At 45.5% G+C, this 23,917-nt stretch overlaps 1 protein-coding gene and 1 pseudogene across 1 annotated transcript in view; one reads left to right on the plus strand and one right to left on the minus strand.

Annotated features, from left to right (window-relative positions):
• The window catches only part of LOC124606129 (protein sprouty-like), a 370,020-nt gene that overhangs the window by 80,985 nt on the left and 265,118 nt on the right, over nucleotides 1–23,917 (plus strand). The gene's annotated exons all lie outside the window — the stretch shown is intronic.
• On the minus strand, nucleotides 7,090–7,206 carry LOC124607676 (annotated as a pseudogene).

Raw genomic sequence — 23,917 nt, forward strand, 5'->3', positions numbered from 1 at the left:
TAATGTCCACAGTTCAAGGCAAAATTCCGCTTTCGGAAACCGGCGCCGAGGCAAGTGTGATGCACCACGGGCGTATATGATAGGGTTCAAATGGCTCTGAACACTATGGGACTTAAGATATGAGGTCATCAGTCCCCTAGAACTTAGAACTACTTAAACCTAACTAACCTAAGGACATCACACACATCCACGCCCGAGGCAGGATTCGAACCTGTGACCGTAGCGGTCGCGCGGTTCCAGACTGTAGCGCCTAGAACCGCTCGGCCACACAACCCGGCAGATGATAGGGATGAACGACAGCTGCGGAGATGTGTATGGGCGAAAAGAGATGCAACTGTTGAGCAACTGATTACCTAAATGAGCCAAGGCGCTGTCCCAACACACAAGTAACATATACCAAATTTTAATTTTGTCTAGGATAATGGACATAATTGTCCCAGAAATCTAGTAAAATACACTGCCTAGAAAAAAAAAATTTTTTTAATGTTACTTCGTACATGTAGGCAGCATCGACGGGTATGTAAATGATTCCAGTTGCAGCTCTCTGTGACGGTCAGAACAGCCACCCGAGTGCATTAGTGTTGTCAAAATGGCAGATATTGAGATAACCGATCGCGGAATCGAAAAGCAGCTGCAATCGCTTAGTAGTTTAAAGTCTTCAGGGCCAGATGAGATACGTATAAGATTATATAAAGATTATGCGATAGAACTAGTTCCCCTTCTAGCAGTAATTTATAGTAGATCGCTTGGGCAACGAAACGTACGTAACGACTGGAAAAATAGCGCAGGTCATTGCCGTTTTTAAGAAAGGCCGTAAGACAGATCCACACAATTATAGACCCATACCGTTGACGTCAATCTGTTGTAGAATTATGGAACATGTTTTATGACCAAGAATTATGACGTTCTTGGAAAATAAACGTCTCCTCTATAGATTTCAACATGGATTCCGCAAACAGAGACCCTGCGAAACTCAACTCGCTCTGCTCCTGCATGTGATCTACAACGCAGTGGACAACGGCGCTCAGGCTGGTGCCGTGTTCCTTGAATTCAGTAAGGCATTTGACACCGTCCCACATTGCCGTTTAACGAAAAAAATACGAGCTTACGGAGTATCGTAGGAGACCTGCGATAGGATTAAAGACTTTCTTGCAGATGGAACTCAACACGTCGCTCTTAACCGAAGTAAATCGAAAGATGTAGGGGTAGTAACCGAAATACCCAGAGAAGTGTGACAGCACCGTTACTGTTTAAAAAATATATAAATGATCTAATACAAAATGTCGGGTGCTCTTTAAGGCTATTAGCAGATTATGCAGTTGTTTATATCAAAGTAGCAACGCCAGAGGATAATAAGAATTTGCAGAACGACCTGCAGAGAATTGATGCATGGTGCAGACTCTGGCAGTTGAACCTGAACGTAAATAAATGTAAAATATTGCGCATACATAGGAAAAGAAATCCACTACTGTACAGTTACACTATTGATGACAAACAGCTGGAGACAACGTCTGCCGTAAAATATCTAGGCGTAACTATCCAGAGCGACCTTAAGTGGAATGACTATATAAAACAGATGGTGGGAAAAGCAGAAACCAGACTCAGATTCATCGGGAGAATCTTAAGGAAATGAAACTCGTCCACGAAATAAGTGGCTTATAAGGCGCTTGTTCACCCGATTCTTGAGTATTGTTCATCTATTTCGTATCCCTATCAGCTAGGACTGATAGAGGAGATAGAGAAGATCCAACGAAGATCGGCGCGTTTCGTCACGGGATCGTTTAGCTGGCGAGAGAGCGTTACGGAGATGCCAAACAAACTCCACTGGCAGACGTCACAAGAGAGACGTTGTGCATCACGGAGAGATTTACTGTTGAAATTTCGGGACAGCTCTTTTCAGGAGGAGTCAGACAACATATTACTTCCCCCCACATACATCTCGCGTGTTGACCACGAGGAGAAAATATGAGAAATTAGAGCCAGTACAGAGGCTTACCGACAATCATTCTTCCCACGCACTATTCGCGAATGGAAAACGGTTGGAGCGATCAGATGGTGGTACCGAAATTACCCTCCACCACACACGATTAGGTGGCTTGCGGAATAAGGTGTAGATGAACGAGGCCTGGTAGAGTATGTGAGGGGCATCATGTGTCCAGTGACCACTATGAAGGAGACGGAGATACGACGTACTTGTATGAGGCAGCGTTCTCAGCACCAGATAAGTTCGACAGGAGCCTCATTGTGGCTCTCCATTTAGCCGGCTGGTCGAATTTTGCAACATTCAGATTTGAGGGGCTTCGGGTGTGACACTGACCTAACGTTGTACGGCATGGGAAAGTGAGTGCAGGCGTGCTAGTCGCCAAGGTTCCGGCCGACAATGTCTGACCACCAGAAGGGAGGATCACCGTACTATGCACCACTTCACACCTGCGCCTGGCATCCATGAACAACTAAGGGAGCCGCTGTAACATTCAGTGTACTCCTTCACCGTTGGTCGGCGACTAGTAGCTAGATTAAGAAACTGTCGTTCGATGCATAGGCCTGTCGTTAACAACACAAATGGCGGTGTCTGAAGTGATGCCGTGACAGGGTCGCCTGGAATGCTGATGAATGGCGTCGCACTTTATTCAGCAATAATCGTGGTTCTGCTCTACCCAACATTACTACCGTCGGCGCGTATGGTGGCGAACTGGAAAGAGAGCGCATTCTTCCAATGTTTTGGACAAGTGCTACGGTGTTTCCCCTGGCGTCATTTCGTATGGGCCAGATCACGGGACAACGGTATATCACGGAAATCCTGTGTCATTGTGCGTTAGTTCTCGTGGGCCACCATCGTGGTGCCCGTCCACCCATGGCGCTTCTGTCTCTGATCTAGCTACGTGATGATGTGGTCGTTACGTACGGCTTCCTACGCAATGAGAAGGAGAGGTATGCAACAGGGTGTTGCGGCAACTGTAGTCGCAGGAAAGCTGGACAGGAGGAGAAATGATTGGTGAACAAGTAACACAGCAAATAGAAGATTACTTACCTTGCCTTTCTGCAAACGTACGAGGACTTAAAACAAACAATGTAGCAAGAAACAGAGTTCAGCTCATACAACAGCAACAACGATGATGTCGGAGCCGCGACTAGGCAGCGTGTGCATGCCGTCCCTTAGTGAAGTGGCTGCAAACGTAAATGTGCTGTGGACTGCTGCCTGCTGTCGTGTGTTGTGGCGACTGAGGGAGCTCGAATTGCAGAGCTGCCGGTGTGGGCCAGTGGGTGCGCACGATTGGGCCCGCCAGAGCCCACGTGACCGCAATCGGCGTCGGACGGAAACTTGCAATTGCGTTGTTACGACGCCTGTGGACAGGTATCAATACGTGATACCACAGAGGTACGCCTGTAACCGGCAAGAACCCCATCTCTGTCCCCGACATAACACTTATGGGACCAGCTTGGATGTCAAGCCTGTCGCAGTGCCAGGGGATATCAAGGACCGTTCGGAACATATGTGGACCAGCTAGCCCCAGGAGAGCATATAACGCCTTTACGACATCCTTCCCAACCAAATCAGCACATTCATCCAGCCTACAGAGGGTGCAACATCCTATTGATAAGTGAACTCATACTTCCAAGTTCTTTGTAAATTTCACTCCGTTTTATCATACCCTCTCGTGATGTTTCATTTTATTAGGTCCTCCCCTTCTGGGTGCTACATTTTTGTGACAGGAAGTACACTGAAATAGTTCCAATCTCCCGGTTCTGACCGTGATGTTTCGGAGATTTTCCTTGGTTGCCAGGTAAATGCAGTGACTGATAAGACCCTCCTATCTGTTTCCACTTCGGAACATCTCTGACCCACTACCAGCTATTCTGATAATAGACTGCAAGAAACATCTCTATAATGGGCCAGATACAAAACAGTCCGCTCTGCTCTTTACAGTGGAGATTGAAAAATGCTATAAAAGGAGAAAAGGTAGTCTCTTTCCATTTGTACACTGCACATGTAGGGCGATTCATCGGTTTTTCTTTATCTACTCACAAATGAAAGCACTTTCACTTGCAGTGGGCTTTCAATCCTTTGCTCTACAGTGGGCTATTACTCAATAAAGCAGCCAGAGAATGAAAAAACTAAAAAAAAAAAATGCTGTCAAGTGGTCGTGGAATGAGCAACTGAAAAGTTGTATAGTAGCATGTCTCGTTTAATCCGTCTTCATGCAAACAAAGACGTTGCGAATAACGTTTCGTCGTTGCTACTAATGTTGTCTCTAGTTGCAGAGGGCACTATTACATTTCACAGATTCCCCAGCTTTTTCAACATTCCGTTGCTTTTCCGACAAAGACCGTACCGTTGTTGTGGAAACCCCGGATTCTGATACAAAATTAACGCTTCAAGTGTACAGACAACAGCTGCTACAACAAATCCATAGCGAAGGACTTCGGCCGGCCGAAGTGGCCGTGCGGTTAAAGGCGCTGCAGTCTGGAACAGCAAGACCGCTACGGTCGCAGATTCGAATCCTGCCTCGGGCATGGATGTTTGTGATGTCCTTAGGTTAGTTAGGTTTAACTAGTTCTAAGTTCTAGGGGACTAATGACCTCAGCAGTTGAGTCCCATAGTGCTCAGAGCCATTTGAACCATTTGAAGGACTTCGTGGCTATCAAATTAATTTTGTTATGAACGAGGGGGAAAAACTCGAACACGGAAACGTAATGAACTAATCCCTTTCACAGGTGTTACTTTCGAGTGGCCTCGATTTGAGTAGCGAAGCTCCCGAGAATAGTGGTTCGCAGGGTCCGGCCAGCGGTTGCCAGACCTGCGACGCTGACCGCTCCGAGGGGCAGGGGCTGCGCCGGCGCGGCGTCCCGACCCCGCCGTAACGTGGAAGCTCGCAGCGCAGATGCCGCTTGTGTAAATCATAGTTACGTAAGCGGTGGGAGCCAACACAAATAGGCGGCGATAACAGCGCGCCGCGCCGCGCCGCCAGCAAACACGCCGGGCCGAGCCGCCAACCTGCGCGCTGCGCCGCGCCGCGCCGGGAACATTCCAAGGCTGCGCTACCGGCTTTTGTTTGGCCAGCGATTTCTTCTCGGAACGCGGGCCGCGGCCTTCCGGCCTACGCGCTCGCGGACGCACGGCGCCCGCCGCCTCCTCAGACGCCGTGCCGGCGACCCAACGCTCTGCTACGCAGAAACTGCTATCGAGTACGCCAATCATGGACGGCATCACCAACATTCACAAATCGGAACACTGTCCTCTAGAACCAAAAGGAATCGAATATGCATCCGAGAAGCGAGAGCTTTTGCGAGCACAGCCTAGCTGCTAGGGGCACCGAACGTTTGAGTATTGTATGGTATTACATGTTAAACAGGGGCCTAGAAACGACGGAGAGGCTCCGTCCCCGCCGCAGCCGCAGTGATCCACAACCCCACGACGACTACCGCAGTCCACTTCACCCCTCCGCCGCCCCACACCGAGCCAATCTTTTAGGGTTATTGTGCGGTTCGGCCCCCGGTGGACCCTCCGGGAACGTCTCACACCAGATGAGTCTAACCCTTATGTTTGGGTGGTAGAGTAATGGTGGTGTACGTGTACGTGGACATAGTGTAGCTGACACAGAATAAGGGGAACCAGCCCGCATTTGCCGAGGCAGGTGGAAAATCGCCTAAAAACCATCCACAAACTGGCCAGCTCACCGGACCTCGACACAAGTCCGCCGGACGGATTCGTGCCGGGGACCAGGAGCTCCTTCCCAATCAGGAAACCCGTGCGTTGGATCGAACGGCTAACCGGGAGGGCTAACGTTTGAGTAACTCAGCCAGTATATAGCTTTCGGATGTGTTGCTAATGTGCTGTCGTCCATTCGTCTCATCTGATGCACATCACACACAATATCGTTTGCGTGTTATATGGATGCGTAACAGACACCGCGCACTCGTGTAATTTATTCGCCTCGATGGGCAATGAATCCACAATCACCAGAGCGGAAAAGTATTTCGTTCGACCTCCACCGAGAATCTAAAATTAGCGACCATGGACAACATGGGACGGGCACTGCATATAGGTGGGCCTATATCCTGTAACAGCCTTACAAGCTTTTTAGACTGTTTCTGACCACACTGTACAGTGGCTGCTCAGCACTTTGTAGTGAAAAGTAGTCTCAAAGGGCTGCGGAATGACGTCTCGAAGCACCCCTTCTGCTACACACACGTTACATTAGTCTTATATAGCTATATTAGTATGTATAAATGTAGAGCCGTCTTGTTTATAAGCAAGAAGGTCTAGCGAGTTTTCCAACCTCACACTCTGTAGACGATTGTTTTGCTTGGAACACTAGATTCTTGGCACCGACTAGAGGACTTCGCGTGGTAACCACGGCGAAACTGAATAAATCATTCTGGATTTCCAGCGACGTCAAGCCGGCCGGAGTGGCCGAGCGGTTCTAGGCGCTACAATCTGGAACCGCGCGACCGCTACGGTCGCAGGTTCGAATCCTGCCTCGGGCATGGGTGTGTGTGATGTCCTTAGGTTAGTTAGGTTTAAGTAGTTCTAAGTTCTAGGGGACTGATGACCTCAGAAGTAAAGTCCCATAGTGCTCAGAGCCAGCGACGTCAACTCAAAGGTTGCTCGCGTTATTGCGGGAAGCTTCTTCCTTACCAGTACGGTAAGGAAGACTGTTCAGAAAGCAATGGATAAAACCTGATCAACCTTTGTGTTAATAAAACTATGTGAAAAACTTGAGTTGTGCGTAATAAGCCTCTAGTGGTTCTCAGCAAGTCATATCATTCCGTCAGTGTTCAACTTTTATATTCTTAGACAACTCTGTGACACAGCAGGAAGATATGCTGGAGGGTGTGCTTCATTTGGGTAACTGTGCCTAGGTGTAAGAAGATAAAGCAATAAGAAGCACTCCGTCTTCAGGCCACGAGTGGCCTATCGGGACCATCCGACCGCCGCATCACCCTCAGGGGAGGATGCGGATAGGAGGGGCATGGGGTCAGCACACCGCTCTCCCGGTCGTTAGATGATATTCTTGACCGAAGCCCCTAGTATTCGGTCGAGTAGCTCCTCAATTGGCATCACGAGGCTGAGTGCACCCCGAAAAATGGCAACAGCTCATGGCGGCCTGGATGGTCACCCATCCAAGTCCGAGCACGCCCGACAGCGCTGAACTTCGGTGATCTCACGGGAACCGGTGTATCCACTGCGGTAAGGCCGTTGCAGATGAAGCAATAAAAGGACTTCGAAATCATTTGCAAATCAACAAGAAACGCAGATGAGTGGAAAATAGTATGAGAAAGCTGCAAAAAAAAATTCGCCAACTCCGAAGTTGAGGTTTACGTCCATTTCCAGTCATACCAACTCGCTCTATGGGCAGTATAAAATAGGGCCTCCCGACGCAGATTTCCGCAGTGAAACTGGAATGGAGAAATACGTCGGGTGTCACTTTTTGTGAGATGTGGGTAAGCGGCCCGCTGCAAGTAGAACTGCGTGGAGCCGCGAAACCGCGAGTCTTGTCGCGGCGCGGCGCGGCGCGGCGGCTGCGCGATCGATACGCCATCTGCCGGCCACGGCCAGTGGCCTCTACCCCTGCCCTCGTTCCTCCCTCCCCCCACCCTAAATCATAAGACTTCTTACTAATGTCCTTATGCATTCATAAACAGCATTAAAATTTTGCTCTACAAATGTATGCTAACTGTGACCAATCATGTTGGCACGTTCCAAACGCCTCGAAGCGATATAGAGGGTAGTCAGAGGCAGTCTGAAAAACTTGTAAAGGTGTTGCAGGGTAATTGGCGCTGCGAAATAAAAACTTTGTGTTCTGCCTTAGGTGGCAGGTCTTGTCCAGGGGGAAGCCTCGTCAGTGAGGTCCACCGCATGAACGTCTAGGGAAGTGATTCCAGTGCTGGTTTTCCTTTGCCTTCCACTGATGATGATGAGGACAACACAACACCCAGTGCCTGAGCGGAGAAAATCTCCGACCCAGCCGGGAATCGAAACCGGGCACCTTGGCATGACAGACCGCCGCGCTGACCACATTTTTATTTTTATTTTTATTTATTTATTTTTTTTTGTTCGATACAGTTCATTGCGTTTGGTCTAGACGGACGTCACAAGACATCCGTTCAAGTTGATCGTTGATTCCTCGACTCAGTTTTTTTTTCTTTTATTACATAGAGCACGCAGCCCCCTGACCGAACACGCTGAGCTACCGTGCCAGCACTGATGATGAAATGCACCACTCAGATATCGGGGCGGACTGCTGAGAAACAACTGTTAAGAAAAAAGTTCGATACGTTGCGCCATTTACGAGTTAATTGGCATCTAAGTCAGCCAATCAGACCGTTCACCGTGCAGATACAAGCAGTCAGCATGAAACAATTAGTTGTTCTCCTAGCGTAGACGATAGCGAGCGAGACTGCTCAGCTTCTGGCTCGGGTTCGATCCTTACTACTGTCCCATGTCCACTTTTTGTATCGCTCTTTCGTTTTGTCTTAGGAAACCACACGAGGAACACGTATGGTGACACCGTCTGTGGCGGGCAACTTGAATTTGCGCACGTAACGACGTGATTGGCTACCTTCAATGCTAATTAACCCGAAAGCGGCGCAGACTATCGAATTTATTTCTTGACAATTATTTCACAGCATAACATTCCCTAGCCAACGGCCCTGCAGCAGTGGTAACACAGGTTCCCGTCAGATCACCGAAGTTAAGCGCTGTCGGGCTGGGCTAGTACTTGGATGGGTGACCATCTGGTCTGCCGACCGCTGTTGGCAAGCGCGGTGCACTCAGCCCTTGTGAGGCAAACTGAGGAGCTGCTTTATTGAGAAGTAGCGGCTCCGGTCTCAGAAACTGACATACGGCTGGGAGAGCGGTGTGCTGACCACATGCCCCTCCATATCCGCATCCAGTGACGCTTGTGGACTGAGGATGACACAGCGGCCGGAACCGTTGGGCCTCCCAAGGCCTGTTTGGACGGATAACGTACCCTGCAATACACTTACAAACTTTTTAGATAGTTTTTGACCAGGACACATCTGACTAAAAGTACCTGGGTACCCCTATTTCATGCGGAATTTGCTAGATATGACGAGCGGCGGACTCGCACGTATAACATGCGGGGAGAATTGTGTTATCGGTACAGATGTAGTATCAGCAGAATGCGTCGGTCAGGACAGCTCAGTGACTTCCAACCTGGACTCGTGATTAGATGTCACCTGAGAAACAAATGCATCAGTAACTTGATGTAATTGTGAAGTGGAAGTGTGAAGGAACTACCACAGCTAAACCAAGACCAGGCAGACCTCATGTACTGCCTGATATGGAATGTCAATCATTGCGAAGTGTGGTTCTAAAAATCGCATGAAACCTGCGGAGGGATCGCTTGTGAATTTCGAAGTGCTACGAGCAGTACGGCTAGCGCGACGACTAGGCGCAGGGAGAAGGTACTCAGAACCATATATTTCCGTAGTCAGTTCTACGCCTGAGGTGGTGCCGAGGCAGTGGATGAGTGAAAAAGAGTGATTTGGAGTGATGAATCACGCTATACCGTTTGTCAGTCCAATGGATGGGTTTGGGTTTGGCAAAAGAATGGATAACATAACCAGCTGTCACGTATAGCGCCAACAGTGAAAAGCAGAGGAGGTGACGTGAAGATGTGGGAGTGTTTTTAGAGGCTGGGTGTGGCCCGCTTATTCCACTTAAAAAAATACGGAAGAATATGAACACATTTTACAGCTTTGTGAACCGTGTACTGTAAAGGAAGAATTGGATGACAATGACTGTCTGTGTGACAATGGCAATGCATCCTGCCATACAGCAGTATCCTTGAGGTAACTGTTTGTGGGCAACAACATTAATGAAATATACTGACCTGCCCAGAGTCCTCACCTTGAAACTTTCTAAGTGGGATTCAATGGAGCAGTTGGAGACTACCTTCAAGCGTCTGCCAGGTTAAGTTTCTCAGCATCATGGAACTGAAGAGGGTAGCGATAGGGCGGCAAGTGTGTGGGCGAGTGGTGTGGCTGTAGGCTACACGCTCTCTCTGTTTCTCTCCCGGTGCTTCTGTGAGTGTATGTGTGTGTTTTATTATTATTACTTTATTATTCAAAGCAAGCAAGGATGAAATGCGCAAATGTGACATACGGCGAATTGGAAACTTGTGTTGTGTTCATCTAGCGACTACACAAGAGCCGATACACATAAAAAATAGAAAACGTAAAAGCGAAACTGTCATATAATTGAGAATTTGAAGATAACCTAAATATGATGGCTGGAAAAACTACATATCTCATAACACAGTATGTATAGTTAATAGATCATCCTTTATCTTACAGACGACTGATGATCCTAATACGAATGTTTGAAAGATGTTTCATTGGAAACGAAATAAAGATTCAGTTGCAAAAAGGGGATGTATTTATTCTTATCTACACCATAATCCTAATTGAAATAGCAAATGAGAAAGAATAACTGCTAATATTAACAATACCATTTGCTCTCCGTAGACAGCATCCTCAATGGAAATGGCGTTCTTTTCGATATGTTTATTTATTTGCTATCATATCTTTGGTATGCTACATAGAAGTAGAAGCAAACTGTACACCTGCTACTACAGTCACATAACTGCCAAGGGAACCACACGGAAATCGAAGTTTTGATATTTTTTATGTTTAAGGTACGTGAAGTTCAGAACTCAAATTAATCCCCCAACATACCTCGAAGCAACTCTCAAAAATTCTCGAGAAAATCGGCTTGGAAGCTTTTCTTCCGTCTTTAATACGCTAAAGCAAGAATGCTCGCCTGCCACGTCAGGGGTTTAGGTTCGATTCCTTACCGATGCAAATTTCTAAACAGAATGCATTTTTACGAGGAACACCATGAAATTCAAAATTCAGAAAGATGAAAGAAGTCAGTAGCGCTCCAGACTGGTACTCGCTGGTTCGACTCTCGTTTCGGTCATTAGTTTTTCGTTTTTTTTCCCATCAGTTCGAATACGTATTTCATTTAAATTTAAAATTCATGGAATGCACGTTAATTAACATAATTGCTGTTTTATGAAAAATGTACTCCTTCTTATTTCTAATCACATATAGTACACAATAATATAGTTTTGACTGCAAATTTAAGTACTTAATTACTGATCTTTTAATAAAGATTGTTTGGACTTAAATAAAAACATCACAAATATATTCTTTCTTTATTCTTATGTATTATACGCTTCAGGGAACTGTTCATGGAAAATGCACATTTGTTTAAAATTTTCTAGGGCCGGGAATCGAACGTACGCCTTACACGTGATAGGCGAGCATCCTACCAAAGAACCACACGACCAGTCGAGAATAATTGAACTTGTTTCAGCACGCTAAATACTGTCGGAAAACTTCAATGTCGATTTTCTCGAGAATTTTTGGAAGCCGTATCGAAGTAAGTTGGGGGGACTAACATTTGAGTTTCGAACTTCACGTACCACAAATATAAAAAATTACAAAAACCAGATTGTATGTGGCCCCTAGCGAGAAAAAATGGAAGAATAAATACGTTAAATAGCTTAGACAACAAAATAAATTCTAGCCTTAAAAACTGATTATCTTGCAAAAGTCTCAAGTTGATCTAATTCTGAATGAAAACTTTTATCTGAATCCGGGTAAGTGCCCGCAGTATGTTCTTCGTTTCACTAAAGCACGATCTCGTGCTCTGGATCTCCGTGGCACATGCTGCTGGTCCCCAGCAGCACCACGTATATCCTTGCTCTATCGTATCCACTTTCTTGTATTTAATTACAGTGATACGAAATGGATCGCAACGGTCATCTTGTGCTTGATATAGACACTGAAGTCTCGGTATGAGCCACCACAAGGTGCCCTCAAGAGGCTCTCTATATTCAGCAAGTGTTGTAGGCTGCTCCAGATCGTGACATTGCTCTCAAGTCGTCCCCCCCCCCCCCCCCCCTACCCTCCTGACATCTTTTTACTTCACAGGTCAGGGTGTACATTTAATGCTCTATGGGTCTTAAGTATGAACTTTAACTTCCAAACAATTACAAAGAATCTGAAATGGTAGAAACGAGACTTCAAGGATCACTGGCAAGATATAAATTAGAAGATCATAACAGGAACAGTGAGATGAGAGAGGAGCCCCATTTTCTAGGAGTAGTAGGAAAGGTCCAATAGTACAAAAAAGAATGGCACGACCATCCACTATGCATGGATGAAAGTCGGATTCCAAGGAAAAGCTATGACTACAGACAACAGCGTAGAAGAAGGGTTGGACGACCACGAAGAAGATGATGCGCTCAGCTTTAAATTGTTTGGCTTCGGAAGAGGAAAAGACGTATAATCCGAAAATGTACATATAAAGGAGTGTACTATTCACCATTATTATTACAAATGTGGAGATGACAGCAACTTATATTTGAAAGTGGAGGGATAGTAGAGAGAAAGAGACAGTAACAAACGGTGGTTCCTCCCTGGAATCGAAACCTGGTTTCGCACGTGCTTTCCAAATATAACCGAAACGTGTAGGGAGTGGTGATCGGGGCTGTTGAACTGGACAGTGAGAGGACCGTAGCTGTACCGAAGACTGGACGCGACTCACGAGGAGAAAGCGGCAACTGCCACAATTCGATTTCTCAGAAACTTCGTTTAGTGGAAGAGATGTCAAAATAAACGAACCCGTGTCACGGCTTATCCGTAGATAATCGACCGTTTCTGAGAAAACTACGGTCAAAATTTTGAAGGTACTTTATGTTCAAATGGTTCAAATGGCTCTGAGCACTATGGGACTTAACATCTGAGGTCATCAGTCCCCTAGAACTTAGAACTACTTAAACCTAACTAACCTAAGGACATCACACACATCCATGCCCGAGGCAGGATTCGAACCTGCGACCGTAGCAGTCGCGCGGTTCCAGACTGAAGCGCCTAGAACCGATACTTTATGTGCCTTTTACAGGGTACATAGTTCAGCCAATGCTGTGACACAGTGGGTAGCGTTGCGGCTTCACACTTTTGCTCTCCGTGTTCGAAATCCGATTATTATTTTTATTTTTGTTTTTAATTCGTTTACTGATGTCCGTACAAGATTACTAGACGAATACTGAAATAACGTCGTCCTTATTCTACTGCTAATTGTATGTTTGGTGAATTAATTAAAAAAATAAAATCAATAAATGAATATAAAAACTGTTGGAAATTATTTTCTAGAAAATTCCTGCAGTGTATCTTGATTCATAATCAACTGTGAGCCCCAGTTTTCGAAATGTGATCCATTATGCGTGGTGGTCCCGGCGGAGGTTCGAGCCCTCCCTCGGGGATGGGTGTGTGTGTTTGTCCTTGTAATAATTTAGATTAAGTAGTGTGTAAGCTTAGGGACTGATGACCCTAGCAGACAAGTCCCATAATATTTCACACACATTTTTTGCACATTATGCGTGGTTTGCAGAGAAATTATTGCCACCACGCGAAATCTTCAGCGATGGTAACGACTTTTTTTCACGAGTGAGAACCTTACGAAGAAATGTCGCTGCGGCAAACTTGACTTCGCACGATGCTCGTGCTGTTTAGAATTTCCATATCAGAATGTTTCTACGACCGCATCCAAGGGAACGCACAAAATTTTCCTGAACAATAAACAGTAGAATAAAATACAAGATTAAAGAATGAAATATGAGAATTCAGAAAAGATTATAATCCTTGAAAATACCATACACACATATATATTACGTAATAAATGTATGACAGCTATTGTGAAACGGAGTTGTAATTTTGCAATTAATACAGCGTCCTTGTATCCCCTAACTTGATAAGAAACATTCGTATACTAACCTACTGACATGGGTGGATAATGAAAAAACATAATAAATAAGAACGATAACCGGGTTTCGAACATGGGACGCAAGAGTGGAAGTCTGCGACGCTGTGCCACCAGTTGGGCTGAACTACGCGCTAAAAGGCAACTAAATTACGTCGAAAGCTTTGACGGTCTTTTCTCAGACGCAGTCCAGTATCTACGGACAATCCGAGACACGTTTTCGCTTATTTTGGCTCCTCTTCCACTGAGCGAAGCTTCTGGGAAATCGGGTTATGGCACTTGCCGTGTTCTCCTCGTGAGGAAAGCCGCAGGGGCTGGGAGACGCGGCGCTCCGGCGCCCCGGCCCGGTCGGCCCCGGCAGCACGCAGGGTGGGGCTGCCAGCCACCCCTGGCGCGGGCTGTGCCGGCGCTGACCGCCCTTGAACCCCATAAATACCGACAGCCACGTTCGCTCAATAAAGCACCGTCGCACGCCCTCCCAGCACCTGGCACTGTATGCTAGAGCCACCTCACAGGGAGATACCCCTTCAGTCGTCTCGTGACCGTCTTACTGAGGAGTGCCCATGAGAAGGACGTGCACGAGAGAGGGCTGCTCTCTAGCCTCTGGCCCTGCACAGTTTTTAATTAAATTATCAGACTAAAATCTGAGAAATAAGAAGTTTGTTGTTTTCCGATTCTAATTCTCTCAAATATGGCAAAGTACTAGGAAGGTAGTTGACCGGAATGGACAGTGTCTTGAAAAGATGTTGTTGTTGTGGTCTTCAGTCCTGAGACTGGTTTGATGCAGCTCTCCATGCTACTCTATTCTGTGCAAGCTTCATCATCTCCCAGTACTTACTGCAACCTGCATCCTTCTGCATCTGCTTAGTGTATTCATCTCTTGGTCTCCCACTACGATTTTTACCCTCCACGCTGCCCTCCAATGCTAAATTTGTGATCCCCTGATGCCTCAGAACATGTCCTACCAACCGATCCCTTCTTCTAGTCAAGTTGTGCCACAAACTCCTCTTCTCACCAATCTTATTCAATACCTCTTCATTAGTTATGTGATCTACCCGTCTAATCTTCAGCATTCATCTGTAGCACCACATTTCGAAGCTTCTGTTCTCTTCTTGTCTAAACTATTTATTGTCCACTCCATAAAAATACTTTCAGAAACGATTTCCTGACACTTAAATCTATACTCGATGTTAACAAATTCCTCTTCTTCAGAAACGTTTTCCTTGCCATTGCCAGTCTACATTTTATATCCTCTCTACTTCGACCATCATTAGTTATTTTGCTCCCCAAATAGGAAAACTCCTTTATTACTACAAGCGCCTCATTTCCTAATCTAATTCCCGCAGCATCACCCGATTTAATTCGACTACATTCCATTATCCTCGTTTTGCTTTTGTTGATGTTCATCTTATATCCTCCTTTCAAGACACTGTCCATTCCGTTCAACTGCTCTTCCAAGTCCTTTGCTGTCTCTGACAGAATTACAATGTCATCGGCGAACCTCAAAGTTTTTATTTCTTCTCCGTGGATGTTAACTCCTACGCCAAATTTTTCTTTTGTTTCCTTTACTGCTTGCTCAATATACAGATTGAATAACATCGGGGAGAGGCTACAATCCTGTCTCACTCCCTTCCCAACTACTGCTTCCCTTTCATGCCCCTCGACTCTTATAACTGCCATCTGGTTTCTGTACAAATTGTAAATAGGCTTTCGCTCCCTCTATTTTACCCCTACCACCTTCAGAATTTGAAAGATAGTATTCCAGTCAACATTGTCAAAAGCTTTCTCTAAGTCTATAAATTCTAGGAACGTACGTTTGCCTTTCCTTAATCTTTCCTCAAAGGCGAGTCGTAAAGTCAGTATTGTCTCACGTGTTCCAATATTTCTACAGAATCCAAACTGATCTTCCCCAAGGTCCGCTTCTACCAGTTTTTCCATTCGTCTGTAAAGAATTCGCGTTAGTGTTTTGTAGCTGTGACTTATTAAACTGATAGTTCGGTAATTTTCACATCTGTCAACACCCGCTTTCTTTGGGATTGGAATTATTATATTCTTCTTGAAGTCTGAGGGTATTTCGCCTGTAAGACGAATATCAACAAAAATAAAAGAATGGTTATGTACTGTAGTGAATTGAATCAGGCGATGTGAGGGAACTTTAATGGGCGATCAAAAAGTTTAAGTGTGACGGCGTTGCTGTAGCGTGTACGCAACGTAGCGCTACTCCTATGCGAATATAAAGGATGGACCCGTAGGTAGCGGATTACTGTGACATTCGTGTTTTTCGACGTGCGTGCGGTAAACACGAAAACGTCAACTGCGACTTTATCAAATGGTTCAAATGGCTCTGAGCACTATGGGACTCAACTGCTGAGGTCATTAGTCCCCTAGAACTTAGAACTAGTTAAACCTAACTAACCTAAGGACATCACAAACATCCATGCCCGAGGCGGGATTCGAACCTGCGACCGTAGCGGTCTTGCGGTTCCAGACTGCAGCGCCTTTAACCGCACGGCCACTCCGGCCGGCGCGACTTTATTACCAAATGCGTCCAAACGGGACCAACGTTCTGTTATTCTTTACTTGGCTGCTGAAGGAGGAACACAGATAGCATCCATCAGAGAATGAAGAAGTGAATAGGGCAGAATGTTGTCGAAAACCACCGTTGAGGAACGATGAGCCAAGTTCCGGGCTGCTGCTTCATGATAACGCACGTTCCCATATCGCAAATGTTGTAAACGTAGAAGTTACGCGAACTCAAGCTGGAGAGACTCGAGCTCCCGCCCTACAGTCCTGATCTCTCCCCACGCGATTATCGCGCCTTCGGTTCCTTAAAAAAGGACTTGAAGCGTCAAAGATCCCTGTCGGGCGAGGACGATTTCTTCACGCAGCAGGACACAGTTTTGTACCAAACGTGTATCTTCAACCTGGGCGTCCATGGGATGATTGCCTCAATGCTCACGGCAATTCTGCCTGATTGGCAGACCGATTCTGGACTGTATAGCCTTCGAACGGAAACTTTATGATCGCCCCTCATTGTTTGTAAAATGACGTACTAAAATTAGTAGATGAGTTTCGCTATTTGGGTAGCAAAATAACAGTCAGTGGCTCAAGTAGAGAGGATATAAAATGCAAACTGGCAATAGCAAGTAAAGATTTTTTGAAAAATTTATTCGCAATGAATATAGACTTTGAAAGTATTTGGAGCGTAGCCTTGTCAGGGAGTGAAATGTGGAACATAAACAATACTGACAACACTAGAAGCTTGTGAAATGTGGAGCTTCGGAAGAGTCTCCTTGAGTGACTGTAGGAGGATACAAGATGACTTGGACAGGATTTGTGATTCGTGTAAAGAATGGCAGCTAACTCTAAATATAGATAAATGTAAATTAATGCAGATGAATAGGAAAAAGAATCCCGTAATGTTTGAATACTCCATTAGCAGTGTAGCGCTTGGCACAGTCACATCGATTAAATATTTGGGCGTAACATTGCAGAGCGATATGAAGTGGGACAAGCATGTAATGGCAGTTGTGGGGAAGGCGGATAGTCGTCTTCGGTTCATTGGTAGAATTTTGGGTTCAAATGGTTCAAATGGCTCTGAGAACTATGCGACTTAACTTCTGAGGTCATCTAACCTAAGAACATCACACACATCCATGCCCGAAGCAGGATTCGAACCTGCGACCGTAGCGGTCGCTCGGCTATAGACTGTAGCGCCTAGAACCGGACGGCCACTCCGGCCGGCAGAATTTTGGGAAGATGTGGTTCATCTGTAAAGGAGACCGCTTATAAAACACTAATGCGACCTACTCTTGAGCACTGCTCGAGCGTTTGGGATCCCTATCAGGTCGGATTGAGGGAGGACATAGAAGCAATTCAGAGGCGGGCTGCTAGATTTGTTACTGGTAGGTTTGATCATCACGCGAGTGTTACGGAAATGCTTCAGGAACTCGGGTGGGAGTCTCTGGAGGAAAGGAGGCGTTCTTTTCGTGAATCGCTACTGAGGAAATTTAGAGAACCAGCATTTGAGGCTGACTGCAGTACAATTTTACTGCCGCCAACTTACATTTCGCGGAAAGACCACAAAGATAAGATAAGAGAGATTAGGGCTAGTACAGAGGCATATAGGCAGCCATTTTCCCCTAGTTCTGTTTGGGAGTGGAACAGGGAGAGGAGATGCTAGTTGTGGTACAAGGGCCGGCCGGTGCGACCAAGCGGTTCTAGGCGCTGCAGTCTGGAACCGCGCGACCACTACGGTCGCAGGTTCGAATCCTGCCTCGGGCATGGATGTCTGTGATGTCCTTAGGTTAGTTAGGTTTAAGTAGTTCTAAGTTCTAGGGGACTGATGACCTCAGATGTTAAGTCCCATAGTGCTCAGAGCCATTTGAACCATTTTTTGTGGTACGAGGTACCCTCCGCCTCGCACCGTGTGGTGGATTGCGAAGTATGTATGTAGATATGTGGATGTAGAACTCTGAAGATGAGGTACTGAATCGAATTAGGGGGAAAATATATTTATCGCTCTGCTTTAAAAAAAGAAGAGATCTGTTGACACGAATCGTCAGTTTGGTAATGGATGATAGTGTGGGAGGAAAGGGGTAACGTTAAAACTGTAGTGGGAGACGAAGGCCTGACGACAGTAAACAGTTGCAAACGAACGTGTTTGTAGTAATTGTACAGGGTTGTAGGGGCTTGCACAGGATGGACTAGCATGGAGGGCTACAACAAACTGGTCATCAGACCGCTGCAACAACAAGGCTAATATAAGCCTAATCCACATACGTGTTAATACTTGGGGGCTTCATTCAATCCACCGATGGGCAGTTCACACTTGATCAAACAGCTATATCTGGAAACTATTTCATCACTGAGAGAAGCATAAACTTCCAGTGCGTATATGATATCCATCACAAGGACAACAGAAATTCTCAGTTCTACTACCCCCCTTAGCTGGATGGTCACCTGTCTGGCTGCCATGCAGCGGGTCCAGGTTCGATTTCCGGCCAGGTCGGAGATTTTCTTCTCTCGGGGACAGGAGTTGTGCTGTCCTGATGACGACACGCAAGTTGCCCAATGCGGCATCTACTGAACAGACTTGCAAGTCGGCGGCTGAACTTCCCCAGGTGGGGACTCCTGGCCATCAATGCCAGTCGGGCATCATCTCGTTTCTAAATTTATATCTGAAAACAGACATCTATATGCTGCAAGGTCTGTTTGACAAACTCGTTGAGTGAACACAGTTTCGTTGGCTACACTTAATTCCTACACAGTTTCGCTGCTTATTCGTTATATATTTTATTTCAAATGCCTTCACATAAAGGCCAGTGCAATCAAATATAATATTCAGAAACTTGAAACAAAATTAAATTGTTCTTATTATTCATATAGAATATGAACAATCTAAAATTTTTAAAATTATTAGCTTTACACTTCGATATCATGAACATAAAGACATTTATACTGTGTCATTCAGAATTAAGCTTTTACATAAGGTAACAAAGCAATAAAGGAAACAAAAGAAAAATTCGGAGTAGGTATTAAAATCCATGGAGAAGAAATAAAAACTTTGAGGTTCGCCGATGACATTGTAATTCTGTCAGAAACAGCAAAGAACTTGGAAGAGCAGTTGAACGGAATGGACAGTGTCTTGAACGGAGGATATAAGGTGAACATCAACAAAAGCAAAACGAGGGTAATGGAATGTTGTCGAATTAAGTCGGGTGATGCTGAGGGAATTAGATTAGTAAATGAGACACTTAAAGTAGTAAAGGAGTTTTGCTATTTGGGGAGCAAAATAATTGATGATGGTCGAGGTAGAGAGGATATAAAATGGAGACTGGCAATGGGAAGGAAAGCGTTTCTGAAGAAGAGAAATTTGAAAACATAGAGTATAGATTTAAGTATCAGGAAGTAGTTTCTGCCGGCCGGGGTGGCCGAGTGGTTCTAGGTGCTACAGTCTGGAACCGCGCGACCGCTACGGTCGCAGGTTCGAATCCTGCCTCGGGCATGGATGTTTGTGATGTCCTTAGGTTAGTTAGGTTTAAGTAGTTCTAAGTTCTAGGGGACTGATGACCTTAGAAGTTAAGTCCCTTAGTACTCAGAGCCATTTGAACCATTTTTTGAAGTCGTTTCTGAAAGTACTTGTATGGAGTGTAGCCATGTATGGAAGTGAAACATGGACGATAAATAGTTTGGACAAGAAGAGAATAGAAGCTTTCGAAATGTGGTGCTACAGAAGAACGCTGAAGATTAGATGGGTAGATCACATAACTAATGAGGATATATTGAATAGAATTGGGGAGAAGAGGAGTTTGTGGCACAACTTGACTAGAAGAAGGGATCGGTTGGTAGGACTTGTTCTGAGGCATCGAGGGATCACCAATTTAGTATCGGAGTGCAGCGTGGAGGGTAAAAATCGTAGAGGGAGAGCAAGAGACGAATACGCTAAATATATTCAGATGGATGTAGGTTGCAGTATGTGCTGGGAGATGAAGAAGCTTGCACGGGATAGAGTAGCATGGAGAGCTGCATCAAACCAGTCTCAGGACTGAAGACCACAACAACAACAACAACAACAACAACAACAAAAATTAAGGAAGCAACCAGTCAGTAAGCATGAACTTTAAAATGTAGAAAAAATTTATAAATACATTTACAAGTTTAATAGTTCAATTCACTGGTTCACCTCTGACGCTATGTTGACCGCTATCTAGAATGTACTAGATAGCAATTGGAAGTTCAGGTTGCCAAACTCTCAAAGCAAACATACTGTTGTTGTGGTCACTGGTTTGATGCAGCTCTTCACATTAGTCTACTATGTGGAACCCTTTCAATCCCCGCCTAACGACTGCAACCTAAGTCCATTTGACCCTGATTAATGTGCTTCGACACTGGTCTCCTTCCACACTTTTCATCCTCGCCCTCCCATCACGCTTCCTTCCGTTTCCAAACTGACAATTCCTTGATGCCTCAGGACGTGCCCTTTCAGCCAATCCCTTCTTTTAGTCAAGGTGTGCCATCGTCCCCCCCCCACCCCCTTCCCCAATTTGATTTAGTAATTTCTCATTACTTATTCGATCTACCCATCTAATATACAACATTGTTCATTAACATGACATTTCAAACGTTTCTGTTTTCTTTTTGTCTGTGCTGTTTAATGCCAGCGTTTCATGTCCGTACAACGCTACACACCATACAAATATCTACATCTACATCCATACTCCGCAAGCCACCTGACCGTGTGCGGCGGAGGGTACCTTGAATACCCCTATCGGTTGTCCCTTCTATTCCAGTATCGTATTGTTTGTGGAAAGAAAGATTGTCGGTATGCCTCTGTGTGGCCTCTAATCTCTCTGATTTTATCCTCATGGTCTCTTCGCGAGATATACGTAGGAGGGAGCAATATACTGCTTGTCTCCCCGGTGAAGGTATGTTCTCGAAACTTCATCGGAAGCCCGTACCGAGCTACTGAGCGTCTCTCCTGTAGAGTGTTGAACTGGAGTTTATCTATCATCTCCGTAACGCTTTCGCGATTACAAAATGATCCTGTAACAAAGCGCGCTGCTCTCCGTTGGATCTTCTCTATCTCTTCCATCAACCCTGTGTGGTACGGATCCCACACCGGTGAGCAGTTTTCAAGCAGTGGGCGAACATGTGTATTGTAACCTACTTCCTTTGTTTTCGGACTGCATTTCCTTAGGATTCTTCCAATGAATCTCAGTTTGGCATCTGCTTTACAGACGATTAGTTTTATATGGTCATTCCATTTTAAATCACTCCTAATACCTACTCTTAGATAATTTATGGAATTAACTGCTTCCAGTTGTTAACCTGCTATATTGTAGCTAAATGATAAAGGATCTTTCTTTTTATGCATTCGCAGCACATTTCACTTGTCTACATTGAGATTCAATTGCCATTCCCTGCACCATGCGTCAATTCGTTGCAGATCCTCCTGCATTTCAGTACAGTTTTCCATTGTTACAACCTCTCGATATACTACAGCATCATCCGCAAAAAGCCTCAGTGAACTTCCGATGTTATCCACAAGGTCATTTAAATATATTGATTGTGTATAGCAACGGTCCTACGACACTGCCCTGCGGCACACCTGAAATCACTCTTACTTCGGAAAACTTCTCTCCATTAACAATGGCATGCTGCGTTCTGTTATCTAGGAACTCTTCAATCCAATCAGACAATAACGAAACATTTACATTCGGTGCTAATAAATTTCTCTTTACTTTTCTTGCTATTGCCGGTCTGCATTTTACATCATCTCTACTGCGTCCATCGTCTGTTATTTGCTGTCTGAATAGCAAAACTCGTCTTCTAATTTTAGTGTCTCATATCCCAATCTAATTCTATCGGCATCACCTATTTTATTCGACAGTATTCCATTACCCTTGCGACTCCCCCCGTCGGCGGTTCGAGTCCTCCCTCGGGCACGTCGTTAGCGTAAGCTATTTTAAGTTAGATTAAGTAGTGTGTAAACCTAGGGACCGAATACGTGAGCAGTTTGATCCCATAGGAACTTACTACAAATTTCCAAATTTCCAAATTTCCATTACCCTTACGACTTCTTTTCGAGACGTAATCCATCTCATTCAACAGCCAATCAGGAGCCTAGAAAAGCCACTCTTTCTTCTAAGGGAGTGCGTGTGTTTGTATGACCTTCAATACATCAATGGGAAACCTCGTAAGGCATCACATGTCTCACCACGCTACAAGCGCGTGTCTTTGAGTGCAAGCCGCCGCCCGTAACATTGTGTGTTAAAGAAGCATACCACTGAGACAGATTCTGTGCTTTATTTGCTAGATATGACTGACTTGCCTGGTTACGAGTGGATATTTGTCGCTACCCGGTTGGCGAGAGTGTAGGCACTGTTGGGGAGAAGGCCCCGCCAGGGACAAGGTTTTCAAGGGCAGATAGGGAGGCAGGAGTTAACACCTGTAGCGCCTCTGGGCCGGGCCAGTAACTTTCTAAGGCCTCTGCGGCGGCTTACCCGGTTGGACTGGTTCGGAGTTGGGATCAGTGGGATATCAGATGTCAACAGGACGGCCGACCGCCACGCTTCACGCCAGCCGTCCAGAAATCTTTGCGCTGCCACTGCTCCCAGGAGCTCTGAGCCCCAAGGTGAGACCTGTGCCTGCTCTCATAAGGATGCATCAGAAGAAGAGAAATTCCTTGGGACGCGATAGTAGGGGCTGATTAGAGAGAAAAAGTTCATACAAAAGTCATTTTCTTCTGGGTGTGTACCACAGCCTCGACGAATTTGGTGGAAGACGTCATTCCAACGGTGCGTACTTTGAAGCTATACTTTATTCAGCACTGCTTGTTTCAGGCCCGGCCCATTTCCAAGTCCATCTAAAAATATAAGAACACACCGTAGTGAAAACGAAGTTGCAACATCAAAGGCATACAGCTAAACCGGAGCCGCGTGGGATTAGCCGAGCTGTCTTAGGCACTGCAGTCATGGACTGTGCGGCTGGTCCCGGCGGAGGTTCGAGTCCTCCCTCGGGCATGGGTGTGTGTGTTTGCCCTTAGGATAATTTAGGTTAAGTAGTGTGTAAGTTTGGGGACTGATGACCTTAGCAGTTAAATCTCATAAGATTTCACACACATTTGAACATTTTTGAGCTACACCGGATATAGTGTCTACTTCATCTTAGTAATTACCTATAACAGATGAGGAGACATCGCCCTCGTCTCGTCATACAAAAATCGCGTGCCATGCGTAATTTTGCATAGCATGATCGTCAGAGTGCATATGATAAAATACTAATAAACATATACTATGAATTTTGTTTTTTGATGAACGGGAAACTCAAAAAGCTTTTTTTTTTTTCATACCTTTTCAGACGTGTTCAATATGCCCCCCCTCCCCCCCTTGAGATGAACTACTTACGTCAATGCGGTATTCAAATTGTTCCCACACTGCAGCGAACATGTACGTTACAGCTTCTACAGCTGCAGTTATGCGATGTCTCAGCTCATTCATTGTTATTCGAAACGGAGGCACATAAACAGAGTCTTTTATAAGCCCCAACAAGAAGTAATCATATACAGAGACGTCCGGTGACCATGGAGGACAGCAATGTCAGGCTGTATCATTTGGT

The sequence above is a fragment of the Schistocerca americana genome, chromosome 3 (genome assembly GCF_021461395.2).
Source record: "Schistocerca americana isolate TAMUIC-IGC-003095 chromosome 3, iqSchAmer2.1, whole genome shotgun sequence".
Classification (NCBI taxonomy): Eukaryota; Metazoa; Arthropoda; class Insecta; order Orthoptera; family Acrididae; genus Schistocerca; species Schistocerca americana.